We start from the raw sequence: 25,111 nt of genomic DNA on the forward strand, positions 1-25,111 counted from the left end.
GATTTTATTTGCTCAAATATTGAATTTGTGCGTAAATATGACTAAAGTTAAATCATTTCAGTGAAGTTGCTTGAAGCATTTAGATCAAGATGTTTTTCTTGTATTAGCAACTCTCTGGTCCATTCATCCTGAACTACTGACAGTTGAATGTAGTACATACTGTCACAGAAGGGGGTGTCAACAGGTCAGTAGTACAGAAAATGGTCAACTTGAACTAAAACCCCCTTAATAAAGGGGATTGATATTTAATAAATGCATTCTCTGGGTCGAGAGAGCATAGTTAAACATCAAAACAGTGCAAAAATGCTGTTAAATATCTCTGCACTTGAAAAAGTTCATTTTTTGTATTGCAACCGAAGACTGTCAAACAAAATTGAGAATGTGGCTTAAATCTCATTTAATCTAAATGATTCTGAAATACAGCATCTAGCAATCGCCAAATTAATGCAGTGTGTGTAAAAATTCTTGTGCTTCAATTTCACAAGCATAGCTCAGATGAAGAGTAGGTGATATGAGGAGGCGACATGAGGAATTTTTTTTAAGAGCCGGCACAGGCACGATGGTCTCCTTCTGTGCTGTTTCATTCTGTGATTCTCTATCGTGAAATATCACTGTGTTTTTAATGTGCTGATCTACCAGTTAATTTACTACAGACTTGAGAATCTCTAGACTGCGTTTGACTCCCAAAATATAAAATAATTCCTTGTGCAAGTAATTTATCTCCATATCCCTTGCCCTGGCTAAGGAGCCAAACAATGCCTCTAATAATAAATGTCAGCAACTGTTGGTAAATGATGAAAGGGCAATCGAATGGAACAAACATCAGTTTCACTGTCCTTCCTAAGGAGCATCATATTACTGCCAGAATTCAATTACTGTACCAATAAAGTAAGCAAAAAAAACCTCAAATGCACTTACCTAACTAGACTTGACAGCTTATCTAAGTTTTCATGGCTTTTACCTGTAATAGAATTGTGATCTAAAGGGGAAAAATACATACGACTGGCTAGATTTTCCATTGGGCAGGTGGTGAAGACTTACTGGTGACATATCTAGTTGCTTGCCACAACAGGTGTTTCAGATCATAACCTCGGCCCCGATCATATTTTTTATCCACACTTTTGGTTTGTGCCTTTTCCTTTTTTCTCTCCCACATGGCAGCTGTTTTTCAGTCTGCCAACGCATTTCACACTTCATCTAGAGCCATCCTGTTTCTTTACCATCTCGTCTCACCTTGAATATCTCTTAATGTCTCTTCACCTCTCCGACCTTCCCTTTTGTTCTTTCATCCCCTCCCCCATTTCCCAGCCCCCACAAACTTGCTTTTTAATCTGTTTCATTTCCTGCTTTTTTCTCAGTTCTGACGAAGGGTCTTCGACCTGAAACATTGACTCTGTTTCTCTCTCCACGGATATTGCCTGGCCTGCTGAGTTTTTCCAGCGTTTTCTGTTGTTATTTCGGATTTCCAGCATCCGCAGTATTTTGCTATCGTATAGGTGTTTTTCACTGCTGGCACTAGTCTGCATTACAATATTAACACTTTTGCACAATTGCACTCCACTGGTTTTTAGGTCAGAATTATAGAAAGTGAGAGCTAAAAATTCCAGTTCAGGGCTTGAGTGGGGGCCAGTTCAAAGCAAAGTTCTTGATTTTCTCAACTGCCAACTATTCCTCCCCTCTTCCCCAAATGTTGCTTCAGTACACAGCTGGAGCCCGAAGCCAAGCCACGGCAGAGGAAAGGTAAAGACTCGACTTCAGCTCAGCCCATCTCGTCCCATCCCCAGATGAATAAGGTACAGCACTCCATAAGCCTAGATGGGCAGATATATTTGTTCTATCTTTGTAAAGGAGGGAACAATGAGGAAAGATTAGAGAAGCTTAAGTGCTATAGTCAGAGCAAAAAAAGGTAATTGGTAACCTGAACAAGGTAAATGAGGCATGAGTGTGTATCGATAAGGTGAAGCCAAGCTATTACTCAAGGTAAGGCAAGCCAGTAGGACTACAGAACTTAACTTAGTGATCAATAACGAATCACCACTGGCAAATGCACTGGGGAAAATGTTGTCTGGTGGGTGCTACAAGCACCAGGCAAAATGCATTAAGACATTTAGGGGATTCATTGGAAATGTAATCTTAGGCTTTCAGTAACAAGCTTTGAAATATTGCTTGTATGATTACATATTGGATAAGAAAGGAGTTGTGAACTCATGACACAAGTAAGGATAACCAGGAACTCAAGTCAAGGACCAGAAAAGGGCGTTTGACCCATCAGGCTTGCCTTTCCAGTATTCCCAGCATCCAACTGCAGTTTGAACTAGTCTGAAATCTTACGACTCCAGTATCTTGTCTGATAGATTGTTCCCAGTGTTTATCACCCTTTGACTACGAAAATTTGTTGTATGATCTACTTTGAATTTACTTTTCACAAATTTAAACTCATGTCCTTGTATAATTGTTCCATATAGTCACACCGCAGAATGTACCGTATTTATACTCGTATCAGGCACCCCTACAATTATGCCGCATTCCAACTCCCCGAGGATGAAAGAATTATGGTCTTGCACACCAATTTAAACTGATTTTCTGTTCCAAAAAATATGGCCTATCAAGTGTTCTTGGTGGAAGTGCTGCATCATGCTGATAGGATTGAAAATAAAGATTAATTTTAAAAGCAATTTGTTGCATTGCACTTCCTCCTTGTTGATTTTTGACTGGCAGAGTCACAGTCAGTGCTGGGGACAGATCATCTGCCTCGTTCCCCTCTTGATGAGATGGTGCGTGGAACAAGACTAATCAAAATGGAGAAAAGAACAACTAACGGGTGAAAGAACAGAAAAAATTCTCAGAGAAAATCGTTAATACAAGTCTAATTTGGGCATCTTTCAATGAAAATATTATGGCAGGCTATATTTGTAGCATTAGAGGGATTTTTCTGCTTGTGCAAGTTCAGTGGTTTTGATAACTGCAGTTTAACTTTACCATTTCAACCAACACTTTCTAAGAGAGTGTCATTTTTGAGAAGATTCTATATCTATCTATAGTGCATATATACACAAGCTTAATTTGTAAACAACTGCCATTTTACCAAAGGGAGATTACTACAATTAATTGCAAATTGCATTTCTATTGTCTATCAGGAAAGAGAAGTGCTCAGTACTTGAATTGGCAGAGTATATTACAATAGACCCTTCTTTCCAGCAAGTAACCTAGTACTAACGCCATTTTCGAAAGAGTATGTTGTTGCGCAGAATGTGCTGCCATTCATGGTGTTAACTTAGTTATATACAGAACTTAATTGATTGGATCAGACATATAATGCTGAGGAAACGGCTGGCTTTGATGTCCTGAATAAAGCAGAATCGCCCCACAAAGCAAATGTAGCATCTTGGGTCTCCTGTGGAGCTTCCTGTGAATTGGGCAACTCAGTAACAAAATTAAAAGCTTTAAAAGGTTCTACACAGAAATTCTTTTGCAAGATTCAATAAATGCATATGCAAATTTTTAATAAAGAACTGAAAAATATATTTGTATCCTGCATAACTTATAACCAGCAATCTCCCTTTCAGAACTTAACCTTTGGACAGAGAGAAAGAAATGAAAAATTAACTACCTGCCTGCACATTATCACTTACTATTGGAAAAGCAGAGCAGTATATCGTGTGCAGACATCTTTCACTGGACTTTTCAGAAAGCAAACAACAATAGCGCCTTTAACACAGTAAACGTCCCAAGGCGCCTCACAGGAGCATAAAAAAGCAAAATATGGCACCGAGCCACTTAAGGCGATATTAGGGCAGATGGAGGTAGGTTTTAAGAAGTGTCTTAAAGGAGAAGAGAGAGAGAGAGAGGCGGAGAGGTTTAGGGAGGGAATTCCAGCCTTAGGGCTTTGGCAGTTGAAGGCATGGCCACCAATGGTGGAGCGATTAAAATCAGGGATGCTCAAGAGGGCAGAGTTAGAGGAGCGCAGATATCTCGGGGGGGGGGGGGGGGGGTTGTGGGGCTGTTGCAGATTACAGAGATAGGGAGGGGCGAGGCCATGGAGGAATTTGAAAACAAGGATGAGAATTTTAAAATCGAAGCGTTGCTTAAGTGGGAGCCAATGTAGGTCAGCGAGCACAGGGGTGATGGATGAAAAATCTCTCCTGTCCCCTTCCTCCTGTGGCATGTTTTCCTACCTCGCCAGACTATTTGGCGATCATTTTTGAGGTTCGCCTCCTTGTGGGATCCTAAGTTTGAATTCCAGCTGGGAATTGGATTCCAACCTCTTCTCAATCTGAAAGTGCGTGAATGCCATCATGCTCAGTAATCCAAATCAGCAACTTTCCCATTTTTCCTTGCTGTGTAAAAGACGAGCAGGTAGAGTTTGCAGATATACATCAGGTGGGCCATGAAGGAGAAAATGAGCCCAGTCAGTAGAACAACACATTTGTTCCATTACTTTTAGGTGCCTAAAGACAAAGGTTTTTGTCCCTAAACTTGATTCAACACTAAAGAGAATTAAATATATATATATTTTCTCAATGAACAATATCCAAATAACTGCACGAGGTAATGTCGTTCACTTGTGCAAGCCTTGACCTGTGCAGGATGTGTGTACATTTCTAAGTTATAGGTGTTCTGCATGTGGGTGTGGAGTAATCTGAAGACCCAAGCAAACATTCCTTTTTGATGTGTTTAAACGAATTATTTCTGCAGAAATAATTGCTGCATCAAAGCATATGTTAACATATGGCTGGGCTCATTCTTGGCAATGTAGATAAAAGGAAAGAGGAGGTGAATATAGGGGACAGTTCATTGAAATATAGAAAAATAGGAGGAGTAGGCCATTCGGCCCTTCGAGCCTGCTCTGCCATTCAATATGATCATGGCTAATCCTCTATCTCAATACCATATTCCCGCTCTCTCCCCATATCCCTTGATGCCTTTTGTGTCTAGAAATCTATCTATCTCCTTCTTAAATATAATCAGTGACTTGGCCTCCACAACCTTCTGTGGTAGAGAATTCCACAGGTTCAGCACCCTCTGAGTGAAGAAATTTCTCCTCATCTCAGTCCTAAATGTCCTACCCCCTCTCCTGAGACTGTGACCCCTCGTTCTAGACCCCCCAGCCAGGGGAAACATCCTCCCTGCATCCAGTCTGTCTAGCCTCGTCAGAATTTTATACGTTTCAATGAGATCCCCTCTCATTCTTCTAAACTCTAGTGAATACTGTAGTGTATGTAACGTTCCACCTTTAAGAGAACTATTTTAAGGGTTGCACTACTTTATCTTGGCTACTGTATACTGTAATACCGGTGGTGACCACACCGGTATATAAGTGCTGTGTAAGGATTTATTGGGCAGATTCGCCCTGACCTTCGAATAGTAAAGTCCTGTTAAAGTTACTCTTGTAGTCTGTGTATTAATTCACCATATACCCACAGACTTTACAGTGGCGACGAGTTCGATCTTACCCTGCGGCAACGATACATCCGAAGCAGTTAACGAGCGTCGAGAGGAGGCACCCGCCCTCGTCATTCTGCTGAGAGAAGACTCGAGTCTGCAGAGCAAGGAAGAAGGAAGAATTCAGACACGATGCCTTCCATCAGCAACAGGCAGTGATCGTCCCTTCTGCCACGGTGGTGAGTGAGCCAATCAGCCACGAGAAGCAAGTCGGCCACGTTGACTGTGAGTAGGGGGAAAATTTTTAAAAAAAGAACGGAGGAAGGGCGGTGAACTCGACCACGGTCGGGGGGAAAGGAGCCGGACAGAAGTCGGGCCCAGAGGCGCTGAGACTGGGGCAGCGTGGGGCACGGAAGCCGCGGTGCAAGCGGGAACGCAGCCGGTGTGAGAGACCGGGCTACCAGCGGGAACGCAGCCGGTGTGAGAGACCGGGCTACAAGCGGGCTGGGAGACGCAACAGCGTCGTGAGACAGCTCGACCGCGACCGGCAAAAGGCCGGGCAGCTACCGAGGCCGCGAGGCGCTGCGACCGGGATCGTACGGCGCGGGAAGAAATAAAAATAAGAAACCGCGGAGAACTCAGCCGCAGCCGGGGGAGGAAAGGACCGGACTGCGAGAGGGCTGGGAGGCGCGATGGGAAGCCGCTGAGGGAGAGACAGAGCCCGAGCGAGCGGGAGAGACAGAGCCGAGCGAGGGAGACCGAGGAGATTCAGCCAGCGGCTGGAACTGTTCGCCGTCAACGGGTTGTCCCCAGCGCCGGTTGCCCTGCCGAGAAAAGGGAACAAAGAACGCACTGAAGCCGGCGCGCAGGCTGCGAACCCCGAAAGCCAGCGGTCGTCGCCCGAGGGAAAAGCTTACCCCTCCCGCCAGTAGGCGGAGAAGAAGACAGGAGCGGGAAACCGCCATCTTGAAAGTGGGCGGGGAAGAAGACAAGCGCGGGAAACCGCCATTTTTGGAAAAAAAAAGAAGAAAAAAAAGTTAAAGAAAAATTTCGTTGTTGTTTCTCAGGAAGATTGTGAAGATGCCTAAGCGTGGCAACATCAACGAATTCGATTCTGATGTGGAAGATTGGACCACGTATGTAGAACGCATTGAGATATATTGTAAAGTCAATAAGATAGCAAATTATGATAAAGCTCTAACCTTACTAAACTCAATGGGTGCGAAGACATACGGGTTATTGAAGCATCTTCTATCACCAGCTAAACCGGCGGATCAGTCTTTTGCTAATATTGTTGCTGTCCTGAAGGATCATGTGAACCCCACACCGCTGATGTTAGCGGAACGAGCTACATTTTACGGGAGAACGCAACTAAAGGAGGAAAGCAACGCGGAGTACCTGGTTGAACTGCGTAGGCTAGCAAAATACTGTCAGTTTGGGGTAAATCTGACAGAGGCACTGAGAGACAAGTTCGTGTGCGGGATGTCGAAGGAAGGAACACAAAAGCGACTGCTCGAAGAGGACGATCTTACACTTGATAAGGCTGTCCTTATTGCAGCATCGCACGAAGCTGCAGCGAGAGGCACGGCGGAAATGCAGCTGAAGACAGCGGTACTCAGTGTGGATCAAATGACTTCGGGTACAACGAAATGTTACCATTGTGGGAAGACAACACACGACCAGAACCAATGCTGGTTTAAAAACCAGGAATGTAGAAAATGTGGCAAACTTGGTCACATAGCTAAAGTATGCCGGTCAGGAAAGAAGACCAGCAACAATAAGTCACCGCAGAAGAAGTACAGAAAGGTACATAAGGTGACTGTGAAGAGTCCAGATGAACTGAATTCGGATTCAGACCCCAACAGCAAGGAACTGGGTAGTCTGAGGATTCACAATGTGAGTAAAGAAGCTGACCGACAAACTATCTGGGTCACAATGCAGATTGCAAAAGTCCAAGTGAAGATGGAAGTGGACACCGGATCGGCGTTGACGGTCATGAATAAACAAGATTACAAAAAGTTATTCAAACATATTCCCCTACGGGATACGGAGATAGTATTGCAGACATACACGGGGCATAAAGTATACCCCATCGGAAAGATTATAGTCAAGGTGAGACACAAGGGCAAAGATCACCAAGGAATGGACTTATATGTACTACCCAAGGGAGGTCCACCACTTCTGGGACGGGAGTGGATCAGGAAAATAAAGATAGACTGGCACTCACTAAACACAATGACGGTAGATTTCGGAAAGGAAGATGTCAAACCTGAACGGTTGTCCAGAATATTGGACGAGGCTAAAGAGGTATTCCAGCAGGGACTGGGAACACTGAGAGAAATTAAGGCAAAAATCAAGATTGCAGAACATGCAAGCCCAAAATTTTTCAAAGCCAGATCGGTACCTTACGCGATACGACCTGCTGTGGAGGCAGAACTGGGAGAGCTTGAACGTGCAGGGGTACTGTCGAAGGTGGACTGGAGTGAGTGGGCCACGCCCATTGTTCCCATCATGAAGTCTTCATCAAGTAACAAGTCAGGGGGACCGGGGAAGGTCCGCATCTGCGGAGACTTCAAGATCACAGTTAATCCGGTGCTTCACACGGTACAATACCCGCTTCCGCGGATTGAGGATATCTTTGCTTCATTGTCTGGCGGGAAACACTTCACCAAGATAGACCTGGCACAAGCATATTTACAGATGGAGGTCGAGGAAGAGTCACGCCAGTATCTCACAATCAACACGCACAGAGGCTTGTATCGATATAATAGACTGGTTTTTGGAGTAGCTTCGGCTCCAGCAATTTGGCAGAGGGCCATGGAGCAGGTCTTACAGGGTATTCCAAGCACTCAGTGTTACTTGGACGATATCCTGATTACGGGAGAAGACGAGGAGGAACACCTCACAAATTTGAAACTGGTACTCACCAGGTTGAAGGAATATGGCCTTCGAGTTAATCGCCAGAAATGTGAGTTCTTCCAGAAACGGATCTCGTACTGCGGTCATGTCATTGACCAAGAGGGGCTGCACAAGTCACCTGACAAGATCGAAGCGGTCGTGAAGGCCCCTGCTCCGGAAAATGTATCACAGTTGAGGTCGTTTCTGGGGTTGATTAATTATTACCATAAGTTTCTGCCAAATCTATCCACGGTGCTGCATCCGCTGAATGCTCTGTTGCGGAAAGAAGTACCATGGAAGTGGAGCGAGGACTGTAAGAAGGCCTTTCGCAGAAGCAAGGCGTTGATTACCTCTGAGGAAGTGTTGGCTCACTTCAACCCAACGCTACCTCTCCGTCTAGCTTGTGATGCTTCCCCTTATGGTATTGGAGCTGTACTCTCACACAAGTTACCAAATGGCTCGGAAAGGCCAGTCGCATTTGCGTCCCGATCATTGACCTCCGCTGAGCGAAATTATGCTCAGATAGATAGGGAGGCCCTCAGCCTTGTGTGGGGAGTAAAGACATTCAATCATTACCTGCAGGGCAAGAAGTTTACATTGCTGACAGACCACCAGCCGTTGGTGTCCATATTCAACCCTAACAAGGCCGTTTCCACTATGACAGCACAAAGGCTACAGAGGTGGTCCGTTCTACTAGGGGCACACCAATATGACATCGAATACAAAAGGTCCAAACAGCATGGAAATGCTGATGGGTTATCGCGCCTACCGTTGCCAGTGGAAGAAGAGGCGACTACAGTGGACCCAGTGGAGATGTTCCACTCAACCGTAATGGAATGTCTACCAGTAACAAATTCCATGATCGAAAAGGAAACAAGAAATGACCCGACTCTCTCACGAGTCTACGATTTAACGGTGGAGGGATGGCCAGTACATGGCGAACCAATGCTGCCAGCATTTTCGCACAGAAGAGAACAGCTGTCAGTGTGCCGAGGAACCTTGATGTGTGGATCTAGAGTGGTGATTCCACCCAAACTCCAGCAGAAAGTACTAAAGGAGCTTCACGAGGGGCATCTGGGTGGAGTGAAAATGAAGAACCTAGCCAGAGCGCTTGTGTGGTGGCCAGGTATTGATGGAGACATCGAAGAAATAACCAAGAGCTGTCTAGGATGCCAGAAGGTCCAAAACGCGCCACCACAAGCTCCTCTGCATCCATGGGAGTGGCCCTCATCTCCATGGCAAAGGGTACATATCGACTTTGCTGGTCCATTTATGGACTCAATGTTTTTAATCGCGGTGGATGCACACTCCAAGTGGCCGGAGGTAATAAAAATGTCCTCCACCACCACGGAAAAAACCATCACAGTATTAAGGACCATATTTGCCAGGAATGGGCTGCCGGAACAGATCTGTTCTGATAATGGACCGCAATTTGTGTCCGAAGAATTCAGGAAGTTCTTAAAAAGCAATGGGGTTAAGCACTATACGTCCGCCCCATACCATCCCGCCACCAATGGATTAGCTGAAAGGTTTGTCCAGACCTTCAAGAAGGCCATAAAGGCCATGGGTAATGAAGACATAAATCTACAACATAAGGTAGATAACTTCTTGTTGGCGTACAGGAATGCAACACATGCGGTCACAAACCAAACTCCCGCCATGATGTTTTCAATAGAAGAATAAGATGCCGGCTGGATTTGATTAAGCCAAACGTCAGAAGGGACGTAGAGAACCGGCAATTTCAAGGCATGAATGAAAGGCCAACTAGATCCTTTCAGATAGGTCAACAAGTTTTGGCCCGGGACTACCGTACCGAGAAATGGCAGCCGGGAACTATTGGAAAAAGGCTAGGACCGTTGATGTATACCGTGGACATTGGTGAAAGCATAATAAGGCGCCATGTTGACCAGATCATAGAATCATCCACAAAGGCCCAACCTACTCCACAACTCTATACGTCTAATGTTGAAGCAGAGATACCCAGAGCATCTACCTCCGATCCGGTAATACTGGAATCCGATGAACCTGAAACGGTCCTTCAAGCCGAATCGACCTTGCCAGAAGAACCTACTACACCACCGAAAACGACTACACCACCGAGGCGTTATCCGGACAGAGTCCGGAAGCCTCCAGAGAGACTGAATCTGTGAACTGTTTCACATAAAGTTGTATATATGTTAAGATGTTATATTAATGGGAATATGTATATAGTTAACCTAAAAAGGGAGGATTGTAGTGTATGTAACGTTCTACCTTTAAGAGAACTATTTTAAGGGTTGCACTACTTTATCTTGGCTACTGTATACTGTAATACCGGTGGTGACCACACCGGTATATAAGTGCTGTGTAAGGATTTATTGGGCAGATTCGCCCTGACCTTCGAATAGTAAAGTCCTGTTAAAGTTACTCTTGTAGTCTGTGTATTAATTCACCATATATCCACAGACTTTACAAATACAGGCCTAGTCGATCCAATCTCTCCTCATACGACAGTCTTGCCATCCCAGGAATCAGTCTGGTGAACCTTCGCAGCACTCCCTCGATGGCAAGTATATCATTTCTTAGGTAAGGAGATTAATAAGTTCACTCATTAGCATAAACACAAAATGTGGCTCCAGTTTTAAATCTTACAAAAATTAGAATTGGGATTAAAGAGCAATAAACGAGTGCTCTATTTTGATGGAGAATTAGTACATTTTGTAGTTCCTCCACCTTTCCTGGGTTTCTTTTCTGGATTTCATCTCATCTGCTGCTGAAACCCTCATCCATGCATTTGTTACTTCTAGACGCGTCTATTCTAATGCTCTCTGGGCCGGCCTCCCATCTTGCATCCTCCATAAACTTGAGCTCATTCAAAACTCTGCTGCCCGTATCCAAGTCCCGTTTACCCATCACCCCTGTGCTCGCTGACCTAGATCGGTTCCCGGTCCGGCAGCGCCTCGAATTTAAAATACTCATCCTTGTTTTCAAATCCCTCCATGGCCTCACCCCTCCCTATCTGTGTAACCCTCCAAGGTCTCTGCACTCCTCCAATTCTGGCCTCTTGCACACCCCTGGTATTCATTGCTTCATCATTGGTGGCTGTGCCTTCAGCTGCCAAGGCCTTAAGCTCTGGAATTCCCTCCCTAAACCTCCCCACCTCTCCCTCTTCCTTTAAGATGCTCTGTAAAACCTACCTCTTTGGCCAAGCTCGCCTAATACAGGAAACTCTTTTATCCAGCACTGACAGGACCGGCGTGGTGCCGGTTTATCAAAAAGTCCGGATTACAGAGAGGTATAGTAAAAGGTACGAGAGCCCCGTACACAGTAACAGATCCAGGCTTCCCTGTTGCTTAGCAACAGGTGCAGGAACCCCGGCCACAAGATCCAGGTGTCCCTGTTGCTTAGCAACAGGTGCAGGAACCCCAGTTACACAGCCACAGATCCAGGAACGGCCACTAATATGAAGTAAAACTTACCTGAACCTACTCTTGAATTTTGCCGGTTAACAGAGATTTCCGGTTATTTAGGTGCCGGTAAATCGAGAGTTTCCTGTATCTCTTTGTGTGGCTCAACTCAAATTTTGTTTGATAACGCTCCTGTGAAGCACCTTGGGATGTTTTATTACTTTACAAGTGCTACATTAATGTTTGATGCAATAATGCACATGTTCAAGTCAGCTGAAAGAATAACTGATGTGTATTTTACTGGTGTTCTTTCTCCACTACAAATCTGACAAAATTATATACTCCCACAACTGTAGATTGAATGATTTGTCACATTGCCTTTATCAACTGATTTACAATGGGTACATTATAATTTTTTAAAATTGTTCCTTTAAGTGCTGTAGAGATTACTAGTCGAATCAAACTACTGCCTATTGCCTTTTTGACTGTTCTGTTTTCATCCAGTACTTAAGAATAATGTAAGAACTTTAAATCCCTCTCTAATTGTAGTAGGATGTTGTATTTTGTCACTTTTACTGAGATGTATCTTATTAGATGTTGAAAAATTTATAATTCCCATCCACAAACAGTTACTTGATAGAAGATGTGTAAAAAGTTCAATAAGGCTCCAACTGTGCCAATTATCTTTATTGTTGTAAATGGGTATATTTTCTCCTACATAATTCATGTCAGTATCAAATATAGTTCTCCTTATATCCAAGGATATTGCTAGTTGTGAATAATAGAAGGCTCATAATGTTACATGCCTTGCAACTATTCAAGGTAATGCTAGCTGGATGAATGGATGCATTTTTTTCATCCCGCCCTTCAATCAGTTCAACCATTTAAACACAGAGGGTGAACAAAAGTTCATTTGAATTACCAGTCTCGACAAGGTAACTCAGCGAGCACTAGGACCTTGAGGACGCACTTATTGCAATGCTGGAAAATCCCATTGCAGAAGTCCTGTGCTTTCTTTCCAAAGAGCCCTACACACCAGGAGGCACGAGTTAATGTATGACATCCCAAACATGAAAACCAATAAACATTTCAGAATGGTAGTTGAACTGTTAGTTTCCATTTTTAGTCAGCACCATTAATGTAAACATGTACAACTTATTTTTGAAAACTTAAATGCTTGAACTTGAAACTTTTGTTCACTTTGATCACAAACTGGATTAACTTTACAAACTGATGTTGAATCACCAGTTACTACCACTAATAAGGGCATGTAACAAGCACTTAGTGAAGTGAATGTACAAGTTGTAAAACAAACCCATCTTTTATTTGAGCACTTACGGTATGCCATTAAGTATATGAAACAGTGGATTTACATCTTTTACTGTAATAGTGTAGCGCACCAGCTGATGCATGACATGGAAACGCATGTGCCATTGGCTCGAGTTGGTTTTAGAACCGGTTCCCGCATTATGGGTCTATATGTCACGGGCTCCCTGCACTTTATAACTCAGCCCAGTCCGACTGGTACCCGATTAAAAAGAGCACAGTACGCAACAACTTGTGTTTATATGGCGCCTTTAACATAGTAAAACGTCCCACGACGCTTCACAGGAGTGTAATCAGGCGAAATTTGACGAGCCACTTAAGGAGATATTAGGACAGATGACCAAAAGCTTGGTCAAACATGTAGGTTTTAAGCAGTGTCTTAAAAGGAGAGAGAGAGGCGGATAGGATAAGAGAGGGAAATCTAGAGCTTAGGGCCTTGGCAGCTTAAGGCATGACCGCCAATGGTGGAGCGATTAAAATTGGGGATGTTCAAGAGGCCAGAACTGGAGGAGCGCAGATATCTCCAACAAAAGAACACTCATCCGAAACAGAAATCGTGAAAAAAAGCAGTGTAAACCTTCCCCCCTTTTTATTCAAGAGCAATCACGACTACTTGTGAACCTAACAAGTAAACATTTTAATATTTCTGAAGCTTCTCAACTTACTATTGAAATGCAATATTTAGCATGTTAAGTTTTTTCAAATGTGTATAAAACGCAGTATTTAAAACAACGTTAAGGTGCTGCTAAGCTGCTAGCCGATTTCTGTAGAACTGTCACACCTCGTTCTTTTTAGCATCTGTAAAGATGCTTGCCAGGATCTCGCATTGCACCGAGACGTTTTCATCCAGAGCTTCAGGTTCACAGAATCCATTGTTCGCTTTCACAACTGCTTTTCATCAATTCTTCAGTCTCCTCCTCCTTCACTAGTCTGTGGGGCAGGTCATTACTATTTTGATCCCAGCTGCAGTTTTGAAAATCGTGCACTGTGCTGTCAAGAAGCCCCCCCTTGCCCACTGTCCGAGAATGCTGACTGGAGTCCTGAGGCCCAACTAAAAGCTTTCTGATCTTCAAAGCTCAGGAGTGATCAAATGTCAGCCAGCCCGTCGTCCCCCTCCCTCCCTCCTCCAAAGTACCTCACCATCCCCCCTCTCAAAAAACACACTATACCTCTGAAAACAAACAAGGTCCTATGCTCAAGCATTCAGTGCAACTTCTAAATGACGCTTGTCTGCAAAACATTCGAGTTTCATCTTGTAAATGCACGCACACAGCAATCCATGCAGATTGATTTATTTTATATTCTTTCCAGAAACCCCAAGGACAACCCATTCCATTAAAGGCAGCGAGTAAAAATAGCACATCTAGGTGCTATTTCTGCACCTCTCTTGACAGCCTTTTTCTGCACACACTTTAACCACCTCGGCATTTACCGAACCAGACTAGCTGTGTGCAAACAGCAGCATTATTTTTTTTTTGCAACTCATGCACGAAGGTATTTTGTACAATAAATAATTGCAGGAAGTGTCAACACCTTACCTCGTGTGCCACCCAAATATCTCGAAAGTTGTTTTGCTGCCTGCAAACTATCCGAACGGCGAGGCTTCAAACTCTCAACTCCTTCGAGTCAGAGGGGAAGACAGGAGAAAAACAAACTGATGCACGGCAAATGGTGTAATTTGATCCATCTGAAGTCAATCCGTCAAGAGAGCAGCAGGCTGCCTACCAATAAGCCGGCATCAGCCAGGGGGTCCCACCCCCTAGTCCATTCTCCAGCACGGCAACTTAAAGCTCAAGATGTCAGTTTTTGTCTGGTGTCTTTCACTGGCTGCCGTCAGTGGGGCCTCCTGCTCTCAGTGACCCTTTTGTGGCCCCCAACCTCAAACAAGCTTGCTGTAAAACCTTGAACAGAGTTCTATTTCCGTAGGGCTGGAGTGCACTAACGTAAAAGGTGCACTAACATTATAAGCTCACACCAGAATCAGGACTGGTTATTGATGTCAAGAAATGCAAACTGCATCTTGTCATGATTGAATCTCAGCTGCTGTTCTGCACTGCTTAGTGTAATGTTTCACTAAATGAGTAACAACCCTGTTTCTATTTTTTCCCCCTCTTGGACATGTTCACCACTGCCAAGAACAGCAACCGGAACACTGGTTACTTTTCAGGCGAGCACACAAGCCATAAGGTTTCCTTCTAACTGAAGCATCAACCCATTTTCCAGCAGAGCTTTTAGTAATAAATCTTTCTTCTAAGCGACCAGGCATTACTTAGCGCTCAGCATAAGTAGTTTAAAAAAAAATTGTGTTTCCAAAAAAAAATGCACTTTTCCTGATTATTTGGCATGCAGATAGACATAACTAGCTGTTTGGTAAAATTTCCTATTAGAAGCAGGGTGCGGGATGGAGTCTGGTGCAAATGTCACAGCTTGAGACAGCCCACTACACTGCTGAGGTTTCTAGTTTCGTATGTCCCATTTGTTTCACAGACACACAGGCTCAAAGCCATTAGAGTTGGCAGTAACCTTCCTGCATTGGCAGCACTCTCTGTCTTAATCAGTTCACAAGCCACGGATGGTTTCAAAATCATTTTTTCTAAATGGATTTCTAATGTTTTCACATAATTCAACAGCCACCATACTTTGCATGCAAGGAGAGTTCTGGGTAGGCGCTCTGTTATTGCACACTACACATAATGACTATCATTTCAAGTAAGTAATTTTATTATGGAAGTCAGCTGATATCATTTCCTTTGTTAATTATTTAAAGGCAATATGTTCAATAAGTGGTGCATATATTCCCTTTCTAGAAGTGTAAGTCACCTCGCAGTTATGTGACAACTGTAAGATAAACATGGACCACAATAAAAATGTACTGAAGGTTTGCTGTGCATTCTAAAATCATCACTGATTTACAGGATTAAGTCAGCAATACTGGTTTTAGACTCAAGCAACAGAAAAAGGGACTATAATAATATGTTACATCTCCAGCTTTTTCCAGTTCTGATGAAGGGTCCCAGACCTGAAACGTTAACTCTGTTTCTCTCTCCACGGATGTTGCCTGGCCTGCTGAGTATTTCTAGCATTTTCTGTTGTTATTTCAGAAAAAGGGACTAGGTAGGTTACATTTACTTAAAATGATTCTAGAATCAATAATGAGTGAATGTATTAAATTAGCTGGTATAGCACAAAAAGAAGCCTTAATAGATTTGAAACGTCTATAATCACTTGTTTTGAGAGTTACATAATAGCATACAACAGATATTCTGAGGTACATATTTCTGGTCTTCAATTTTTTGTCCTTCTACAGATACCATCATCGAGTTCAAATATGATTAAGATTGCTGTGTATTCATGTTGAACAGAACAGATATTGTACTTTAAAAAAAATCTATTTACTACGATTGTATACTTGAAGTCAAGGGAAAATATGACAAATTTGCTTTTATGTTTATAATAGTGGTGCAGAACTGCTCAAAGAGGCTAGATTGCAATATTGCTGGAATATTATGCGCTGACAGTGGCCCTGTGCGATGAATGATGAAAGTACAAAACCTCCTACTTGCTCACAACATCTAAGAAAACGGAAACACACCCCAGCTTTCAGAGAGCCTGATTTTTACAGCCAAAGGGGATTGTAAAAACAAAAGGAATTTCTTAAAATGACGACCGGTGGATTAGAGCAGCAACAAAATATAATCATCGTGGTCTGCAAGAATGATTATTTGGATAATGATACTGGCGAAGCAACGCCTGGCATGTGCACCATTTGCAATTCCAGCACAACACTAATCACACTGCTCCACCCAGCCAACTCCAGGCAGATAACCTTCTGTTCTTCTTTAGTGACATCCCACTGGAGAGGAAAAACGCGTCCCTTTGTCTGGGTCTAATTTCTGCACTTCTTCTGATTTCTAGATTTTTTTTAATACAAAATTTGTATTACCTCTTTCTCCATTGTTTTGGTTTCACAATCTTTTTCTTTCCACTTATATATTTTGTCTTCCTTGTTTTGCTTCACTTTTTCTTTCTTGGTGTCTCATTTAATTGCATTCCACTGTTGCATTTTATTTCTTTTTTGCCTCTCCTCTCTTCCTTCGTTTTGATTTAACTATCCAGCTTACCATCTTTAATATCTATTCCTGACTGGTTTTCCATTCCTATTTAACTCTGTTACCATTCAAAAAATTTGTTCCATATTCACTTTGTTTTCTGCTCACTTTGTTGCTTTATTTCAGCAGCAGCAGCAGGAGACGGGACTTTCACTTTGACGTGCATACAACAAGGGAAGACCAGACACAGTGAGGTATTGCTGAGACATCAGGGGAGGGAGAGCCACCTAGCGAGATCAAGCAAAGGTAAAGCAGGTTTCATTGGAAATGTTAGGGGGAAAAAAAAGACCATGAACAGACTGAAATGAACTGAGGAAACTGAGCAAGTCAGAAGGAAGACAGTTAAGCTGGCTTGATAAGCATCATTGATGATTTAGTAGCATATGGAAGCAATATTCTTAGATGTGTGGGCTACATAATAAATAGTAAACATAAAAGAAGCATTTATTGCTGCAGTGCCGATAATAAAAAAGACAGTACCAATATAACGAATATAGGAAGGCTACAAAAATGGAAATTAGATAGACTAAGAGGCAGTATGGGAGAAAATTAGCAAAAAAGATAAATGGCAAGAGAAAAGGTTTTCTGTAGGCTTCTTCTTCTTCTTAGGCAGTCCCTCGGAACCGAGGATGACTTGCTTCCACATTAAAAATGTGTTCGCAGGTGACTGACGAGTCCAATGCGGGGCCTACAGTCTCTGTCACAGGTGGGGCAGACGGTGGTTGAAGGGGCGGGTGGGTGGGGTGCTTGGGTTGACGTGCGCTCCTTGCGCTTGGCTTCCGCTTGCTCCCGGCGAAGAGACGCGAGGTGTTCGGCGCCTTAGTAGTAAGAGGATAGTTAAAGTAGGGGTAGGTCTGCTAAGCAATGAAGGAGGCAAGCTTGTAGAGGTGTTTGAAAAAGTGGCAGCAGTACTAAATCAGCACTTTGCCTTAGTTTTCATAGAGAACATAAGAAATAGGAGCAGGAGTAGGCCATTCAGCCTCCCGAGCCTGCTCCGCCATTCAATAAGATCATGGCTGATCTGATCTTGGCCTCAACTCCACTTTCCTGCCTGTTCCCCATAACCCTCGACTCCCCTGTTTTTCAAATATCTGTCTATCTCCGCCTTGAATATATTCAATGACTCAGCTTCCACAGCTCTCTGGGGTAGAGAATTCCAAAGATTCACGACCTTCTGAGAGAAGAAATTCCTCCTCATCTCCGTCTTAAATGGGTGACCTCCTTATCCTGAAACTCTGCCCCCTAGTTCTAGATTCCCCCATGAGGGGAAACATCCCCTCAGCATCTACCCTGTCAAGCCCCCTCAGAATCTTATATGTTTCAATAAGATCACCACTCATTCTTCTAAACTCCAATGAGTATAGGCCCATCCTGCTCAACCTTTCCTCATAAGACAACCCTTTCATCTCAGGAATCAACTTAGTGAACGTTCGCTGAACACCCTCTAATGCAAGTATATCCCTCCTTAAATAAGGTGACCAAAACTGTACACAGTACTCCAGGTGTGGTCTCACCAATGCACTGTACAGTTGTAGCAAGAAGTCCCTACTTTTATACTCCATCCCCCTTGCAATAAAGGCCAACATTCCATTTGCCTTCCTAATTACTTGCTGTACCTGCATGCTAACTTTTTGTGTTTCATGTACGAGGACACCCGAATCCTTTTGTACCGCAGCATTCTGTAGTCTCTCTCCATTTAAATAATATTTTGCTTTTCTATTCTTCCTACCAAAGTGGATAACCTCACATTTTCCCACATTATACTCCATCTGCCAAATTTTTGCCCACTCACTTAGCCTATCTATATCCCTTTTCAGACTCTGTGTCCTCCTCACAACTTGCTTTCCCAGCTATCTTTGTATCGTCAGCAAATTTGGCTACATTACACTCGGCCCCTTCAGCCAAGTCATTAATATAGATTGTAAATAGTTGAGGCCCCTGCACTGATCCCTGTGGCACCCCGCTAGTTACAGTTTGCCAACCTGAAAATGACCCATTTATCCCGACTCTCTGCTTTCTGTTAGTTAGCCAATCCTCTATCCATGCTAATATATTACAACCAACCCCGTGAGCTCTTATCTTGTGCAGTAACCTTTTATGTGGCACCTTATCAAATGCCTTTTGGATATTGCTTATTCTTCTCCCACTGCAAAGAGGCCATGCTAGAAAGCTGCAGTATGTCTAAAATAGTGCATCATCTGAAATAGTTCTGATGAATGGTCATCGACCGGAAACGTTAACTCTGGTTTCTCTCCCCACAGATGCTGCCTAACTTGCTGAGATTTTCCAGTATTTTCTGTGTTTATTGCAAATTTCCAGGATCCACAGTATTTTGCTTTTAAATGGATGTTGAAATTAAACCACCAGAGATGGGTGTAGAACAATTAGTGAAGGCCATCATTCAGAGAGATAGCACTAAAGAAATTACTCAAACATAAGGTAGTCAAATCATCAGGACCTGATGGGTTACACCGGAGTATCCTGAGGGAAGCTCGGAGGAAATATCAGAGGTTCTAACTATAATTTTCCACAATGTTGTGGGGGATGGGGTGGGGAATGGGACTGGAAGGTGATGGATGTGCCTCTCTTCTTCAAAAAGGAACAAGTCGGGTGATTATAGGCCAGTTTGTTGTATTTCAGCTGGCTTGTCGAGAGAAACAGGCTGGATGAGCTGAATGGCCTATTTCTGTGCTGTAAAATCCTATGATTGATTCTTAACAGAAGGTGTAGTACCCAAGAGTTATGTGCATATGATAATGAAAGCACAGTTCTTTTACACATTAGTCCTAACTTGTGTAAAGTTGTTTTTTCTATGTAAAAAGATGCTTGCTCCTCTCATCCCAAATGGATTTTGTTGCTCAAAATGTAATCAGTTTAACTCGAGTCCAAGAGGAAGTGGATTTCCACAGTTGAAATGTTTACCCACAAGTTAGGAAAATCTGAAAGCGTGCATAATGGCAGAAAGCACTTGAGCAAATGCTATAACCTCCCCTCTGGGAGACTGATTAACTAATTCGTATGGGTAAGAACCAACTTACGAAGACTACATTTAAAAACAGTATTATAGACTTCTGGGCTGACATTCCAGCAGATACTGGATGCAGAGAGCAGAAAACTAGGATGAGATTCTGTGCCCGATTTGCGATTGGCCCGGGTTTTAGGATAGGGCACAGGAGGCCTGCATTGCTCCGTCATGTACAGTACGTCTCATTACAGCATTCATTTGGGTTGTTTTCTTAATGCCCAGGAATTCTGATGAGTCGCACCCTTGGTGCCAGACTAGTGCGGTGGGCCTTTAAAAGCTGAAGCAAAGCACAGTCCTGCAGCTGCATAGCAACTGAGAGTTTAAAAACTGTCCAATCTGACCTCTGGATGGTATTGGTCCTTTTTTTTAATTACATTTTTGTTTTTTTGGCACTGCAGCATTGCTTGTTTGTATGGATTTGATGCATATTTGTTCTCTTTTGTTCGCTTTCAACTTTATTGTTGGACCCCATCATTCCAAGTTCTTTGCCGAGCCGAGGCTCTCCTACCTACCCCTTGGACATCAGCCTCATCTCAGTACTTCAGAATATGCCAAATGCCAAATTCCAACTCTGCTGCCAAGGTAAAGTGCAGGTACCACTTTTAAGTAACTCACCAGCACATATCTGTCCCTGCCCAGAATATCCCAACCTCTGCACTCCCAGTGCATCATGCAAATTATGCTGGGTGTGCACCAGCTGCAGTTAAATGAGGAGAGAGTGGAAAACTGGAGCAGTATCTCTCTGCAATGCTAAAAGCGTCAGGCAAAATGCACTAGTGCTGCTGATGGACCAGGAGCAGAGTTTCAGCCCCATTAAATCTAAGTTTCAGGCTGTGGCTCAGTGGGTAGCACACTCGCCTGTGAGTCAGAAGGTTGTGGGTTCAAGTCCCACTCCAGGGACTTGAGCACATAAAGCTAGGCTGACACTCCAGTGCAGTGCTGAGGGAGTGTTGCACTTTCGGATGAGACATTAAACCAAAGCTCCCGTCTGCTCTCTCAGGTGGATGTATAAGATCCAATGGCACTATGTCGAAGAAGAGCAGGGGAGTTATCCCCGGTGTCCTGGCCAATATTTATCCCTCAATCAACATCACTAAAACAGATGATCTGGTCATTATCACATTGCTGTTTGTGGGACCTTGCTGTGTGCAAATTGGCTGCCGCGTTTCCCACATTACAACAGTGACTACACTTCAAATAGTACTTCATTGGCTGTAAAGTGCTTTGAGACGTCCGGTGGTCATGAAAGGCGCTATATAAATGCAAGTCTTTCTTTCAAGTTGCATTGAAGTTAATAAGGCAGATGTCCGACTTCGCAAAACATACAATTACATTCAACAGGCACAGGTTCAAGTGGGATAGAGTCTTTCTGCTTTGTTCTGTGCTGTAGGTTAAGGTGCTTTTACGTCTGTGCTTGTTTGGATCCTGCTTCACGAACGTGACCTCCATGGGCTTCCCTCCCACTTTTAAACAACTGATCCCTGCAGCGCTATGGAGCTCTGCTGCATAATGTGGAAGCCCAGAGTGCAAATGCAGGAACTGGTTCCTCATGATTTTACAGAAACCGGCTGCCTTAACCTGCAGGATCACTCCACTGTGTAAATGAGCGGAGGTTCTGCCAGCCACCAGAAATATAGGCCCTGGTTTTAGTGGGCCTATGGTTCCAGTGGCTTTCACAACCTCAGCTCCTTTGCACTAAGAAGTGCAGTTGACAGACAAAGAATGGATTGTCTGCCTTCGGCTGCACACCTATAGTGTAAAGCCCCATTACTCCCCAAGGAGTAAAAATACTGCCAGAACATTGGAAGGTAGGAATGGATGATCTTTAAATGATGAGAATAACCACTCTTCTCCACCTGTGGTATAATATGAGGAATGTTGATGAGTGTACAAACCTAAAGGAGATCATCACTGTACAAAGATCCTGAAATTGCACCAGTTCAGATATCAATGGAATACTAGTGTTACACAATCATACAAGATATAGAGCAGTGTGGGATACCAGTTTGCCCCAAATTCCTTTTTCTGCCATTTCAGCAGCAGTATTAAACCATTTATTTAAAATAGATGAATGCCTCTGCTAACATAACCAAGATAGGCGTTTCAGACAAACACAATGGGCTGGATTTTTTCAGCCCCGAGGGGGCGGGTCTGCCGGGAAAGTTGCAGAATTTGGGGGCGGGTGGCAAATCCACCCCCAACCCGCCTCAGTGCCCTCTTGCCAGGAGGCGGGAAGCCGTCCCGCCTCCGGTCCCATCTCCTTGGAGGCGGGAAGGGATGAAAGCCTATTAACTGCCTGTTAACAGGTAGTTAACAGGCAGAAAATAGGATTATCCCCATTTTCCGTCCTGAAGTGCGGGCTTCCCGACCTGGGGGAACTCTGCTGGGGTGTAGGAGGCCTGTGGGGGTTGGAGGGGTCTGAAAGTGCGCTGTAGATGTGCAAGTGTGGAGTGGTAAGTATGTGAAGCGAGTGTAAAGTGTTAGAAAATGTTAACTTACCTTTGTTTCTACCTACAGCCTTCAGCCGCTGTGGAGCCGGAGTCCCCGACATCTCCATTGCAGAGATCACAGACTGGATGTTGCATCCTCCGATACAACAGCCAGCTGATTTCTGCAAAGTAGAAAGGTTTGATGAGTCCTGAACACAAGGACTCATCAAACTACACAGAATGTCAGTGTTTGACAGCTTCACAGAGCTGTCAAATGATGACATTTCTTCTTTCAAAAGTTCTTGACAGATGACACATCATACGTTGACGTGCTCTGTCACCGACTTCCCCCTAATTGGCGGGCTTAACAAGGTCAATCAGGGGAAAATCCCGCTGGTTGGCCAGAAGCCGATGGAGGCAGGACTGAAACCTGACAAGTGGGAGTCCCGCTTCCCATTCAGAAAATCCAGCCTAATAGCACTGGTATCCCACTGTGTTAAGGCCAGAGATTATTTTCCTAAAAAATGTTTAACTTTGCACCCTCCACACATACGCATTCAAATTCTTGTCGAAACATGGTAAAGACAAGGTGCATTTTTATTTTTCAATGAAAAGTAATTTCAACATAAAATTCTGCATGTCTGGTGTTCATTTAATGTCAGTAAGATCTGCAACTAATAGCCGAGTTCTGTTTAAAGAAAAAAGTACTTGTCAAGTCGGCTGCCACTATTGGTGTGTGGATGGCCTAAAGCAACTAACACAAGTTGTAAACATATTATCAATAATACAGCGTACACTGAGACTAATTTAGAAACACAACAGCGCAATCCTTCAGTATTATCAATATTTAAAATGGATATGTATAGTCTGAATCCATGTTCTCCGATAGAGAGGAAAAAAATCATTCATGTGCAAAAATCCATTATTATTTTAAGGTGACACTTAAAGTAATCAATTTTGTGCCATTTCCATTTCTAGATGCTCAATGTGTTAATATAGTGTAAACTGGAGGGAGAAAATCAATGCATATCTGTGAAACCTCCATCAAGAAGTACTTCACTAACATACAGTTTAAAAAGTACTGTGCTGCAAGTGTCACATCGAGCTATTTGCGTAATGGGGAGAGAAATATGTTCTCTCATCAATCCTACCCATTTATTTACCATTCCCAATGGCCAAGGTGATGTCTGTAAATACTGTGAGGCTTTGATAGATAAAAATAAAACATAGCGCCTTAAGCTGTCTTATCTGACACTCTGGAACTCCACCGGAACCCACCTGCCTTGCTACTTTTCTTTCACCTTCTAGAGGCTCCCAGTCACGTTTTAGGATCCTTTGACCCTTTTCCAACAGAGAGGAATTAGAAAAAAGGTTGCTCTTAATGTAAAACCATAATGTAAAGGCTAATAAGCTAGCATTGATGATATTTCCCTACAGTCTGTAAATAATACATTATTGTCTTAGCAATCAAAAAACACCCGGTGTGTTGGAAAGTCTTTGATCCTCTTACTGGCTGTTAGAAAAACCTTTCCTGTGTCTGTGTGCTAACAGCAAGCTGCAAGTCAGCGAGGCCTAACAAAGGCTGCAAGAAAGACAGTCTGGGCCTGAGCTGGGAATTATGATATAGGTCATTTTTGTTCCAGCTTGAAGCTGACTTGAAAGAAAATGATATAATAAAGTGAATCACTCATCTCCTATTGGGGATATCATAACATGGTTGGTTTGTTATGGCAAGTATGTAGGAAAAGTTTTTAGGAATTGCTATTTTTGCTCAGTCAAGTGTATTCAGCAAAATAAACCAGTTTCTTGTTTTGCCATTGACCTGATCCTACTACAGGAAACTCTTTTTTTATCCGGCACCGGATTACAGAGAGGTATAGTTAAAAGGTACGAGAGCTCCGTACACAGCAACAAATCCAGGCTTCCCTGTTGCTTAGCAACAACTGCAAGAATCCCGGCCACAGACCAAGCGTCCCTGTTGCTTAGCAACAAGTGCAGGAACCCCCGATTACACAGCCAAGAATCAAGAAACGGCCACTAATATGAAGAAAAACTTAACTGAACCTACTCCTGAATTTTGCCGGTTAACCGAGATTTCCGGTTGTTTGGGTGCCGGTAAATCGAGAGTTTCCTGTAAGTGTTTTCTTGGTCTCCTTTTGAAAAGGTTGAAGAAGCACCTGTGCGAAAGACACCAATATCCAGTTTAGACTTCAAAGGGGACCATCATACAGGTAGATATAGGGCAGTGTGAGTCAACGCTCAGGCCCTTTATGGGACTGACTAATGCAACTGAACTTAAGGCGGCATCAAACCCCATGTCTTCCTGCAGGTTTCCATCGCCTTCCCAGTTTTTCTATTACGATTCAGTGTGCACTTACCCTCCTCTGGGAGGTGCCTTGGGACATTTACTATGTTGACAGCACTATATAAATACCAGTTGTTGATGGTGAACAGAAGACATTGGCAATTATTTTCGAATAGGATAGTATTTCATAGTGCTTTGTGATAACTACCTACTGTCTCAAAGCCTTTTATTTTTAAAACCTGTGTGAATAC

The 25,111-nt window shown here is 43.4% G+C and overlaps 1 protein-coding gene across 15 annotated transcripts in view; it reads right to left on the reverse strand.

The window, feature by feature from the left end:
• Positions 1 to 25,111, reverse strand: part of sema6d (semaphorin 6D) — a 257,838-nt gene that overhangs the window by 36,801 nt on the left and 195,926 nt on the right. The window contains exon 1 of one of the 15 annotated variants that reach the window (XM_085968619.1): positions 14,531 to 14,837. The exons of 13 other annotated variants lie outside the window; for them this stretch is intronic. The gene's annotated coding sequence lies outside the window, so the exon portion shown is untranslated. Of the gene's footprint in view, positions 1 to 12,588; positions 12,724 to 14,530; positions 14,838 to 25,111 lie in introns of those variants that run through there. One more of the 15 variants, XM_085968620.1, reaches the window with a different exon arrangement.

This window comes from Somniosus microcephalus, chromosome 27 (assembly GCF_052327205.1).
Source record: "Somniosus microcephalus isolate GS21.2 chromosome 27, FLI_Smic_1.0, whole genome shotgun sequence".
Lineage (NCBI taxonomy): Eukaryota > Metazoa > Chordata > Chondrichthyes > Squaliformes > Somniosidae > Somniosus > Somniosus microcephalus.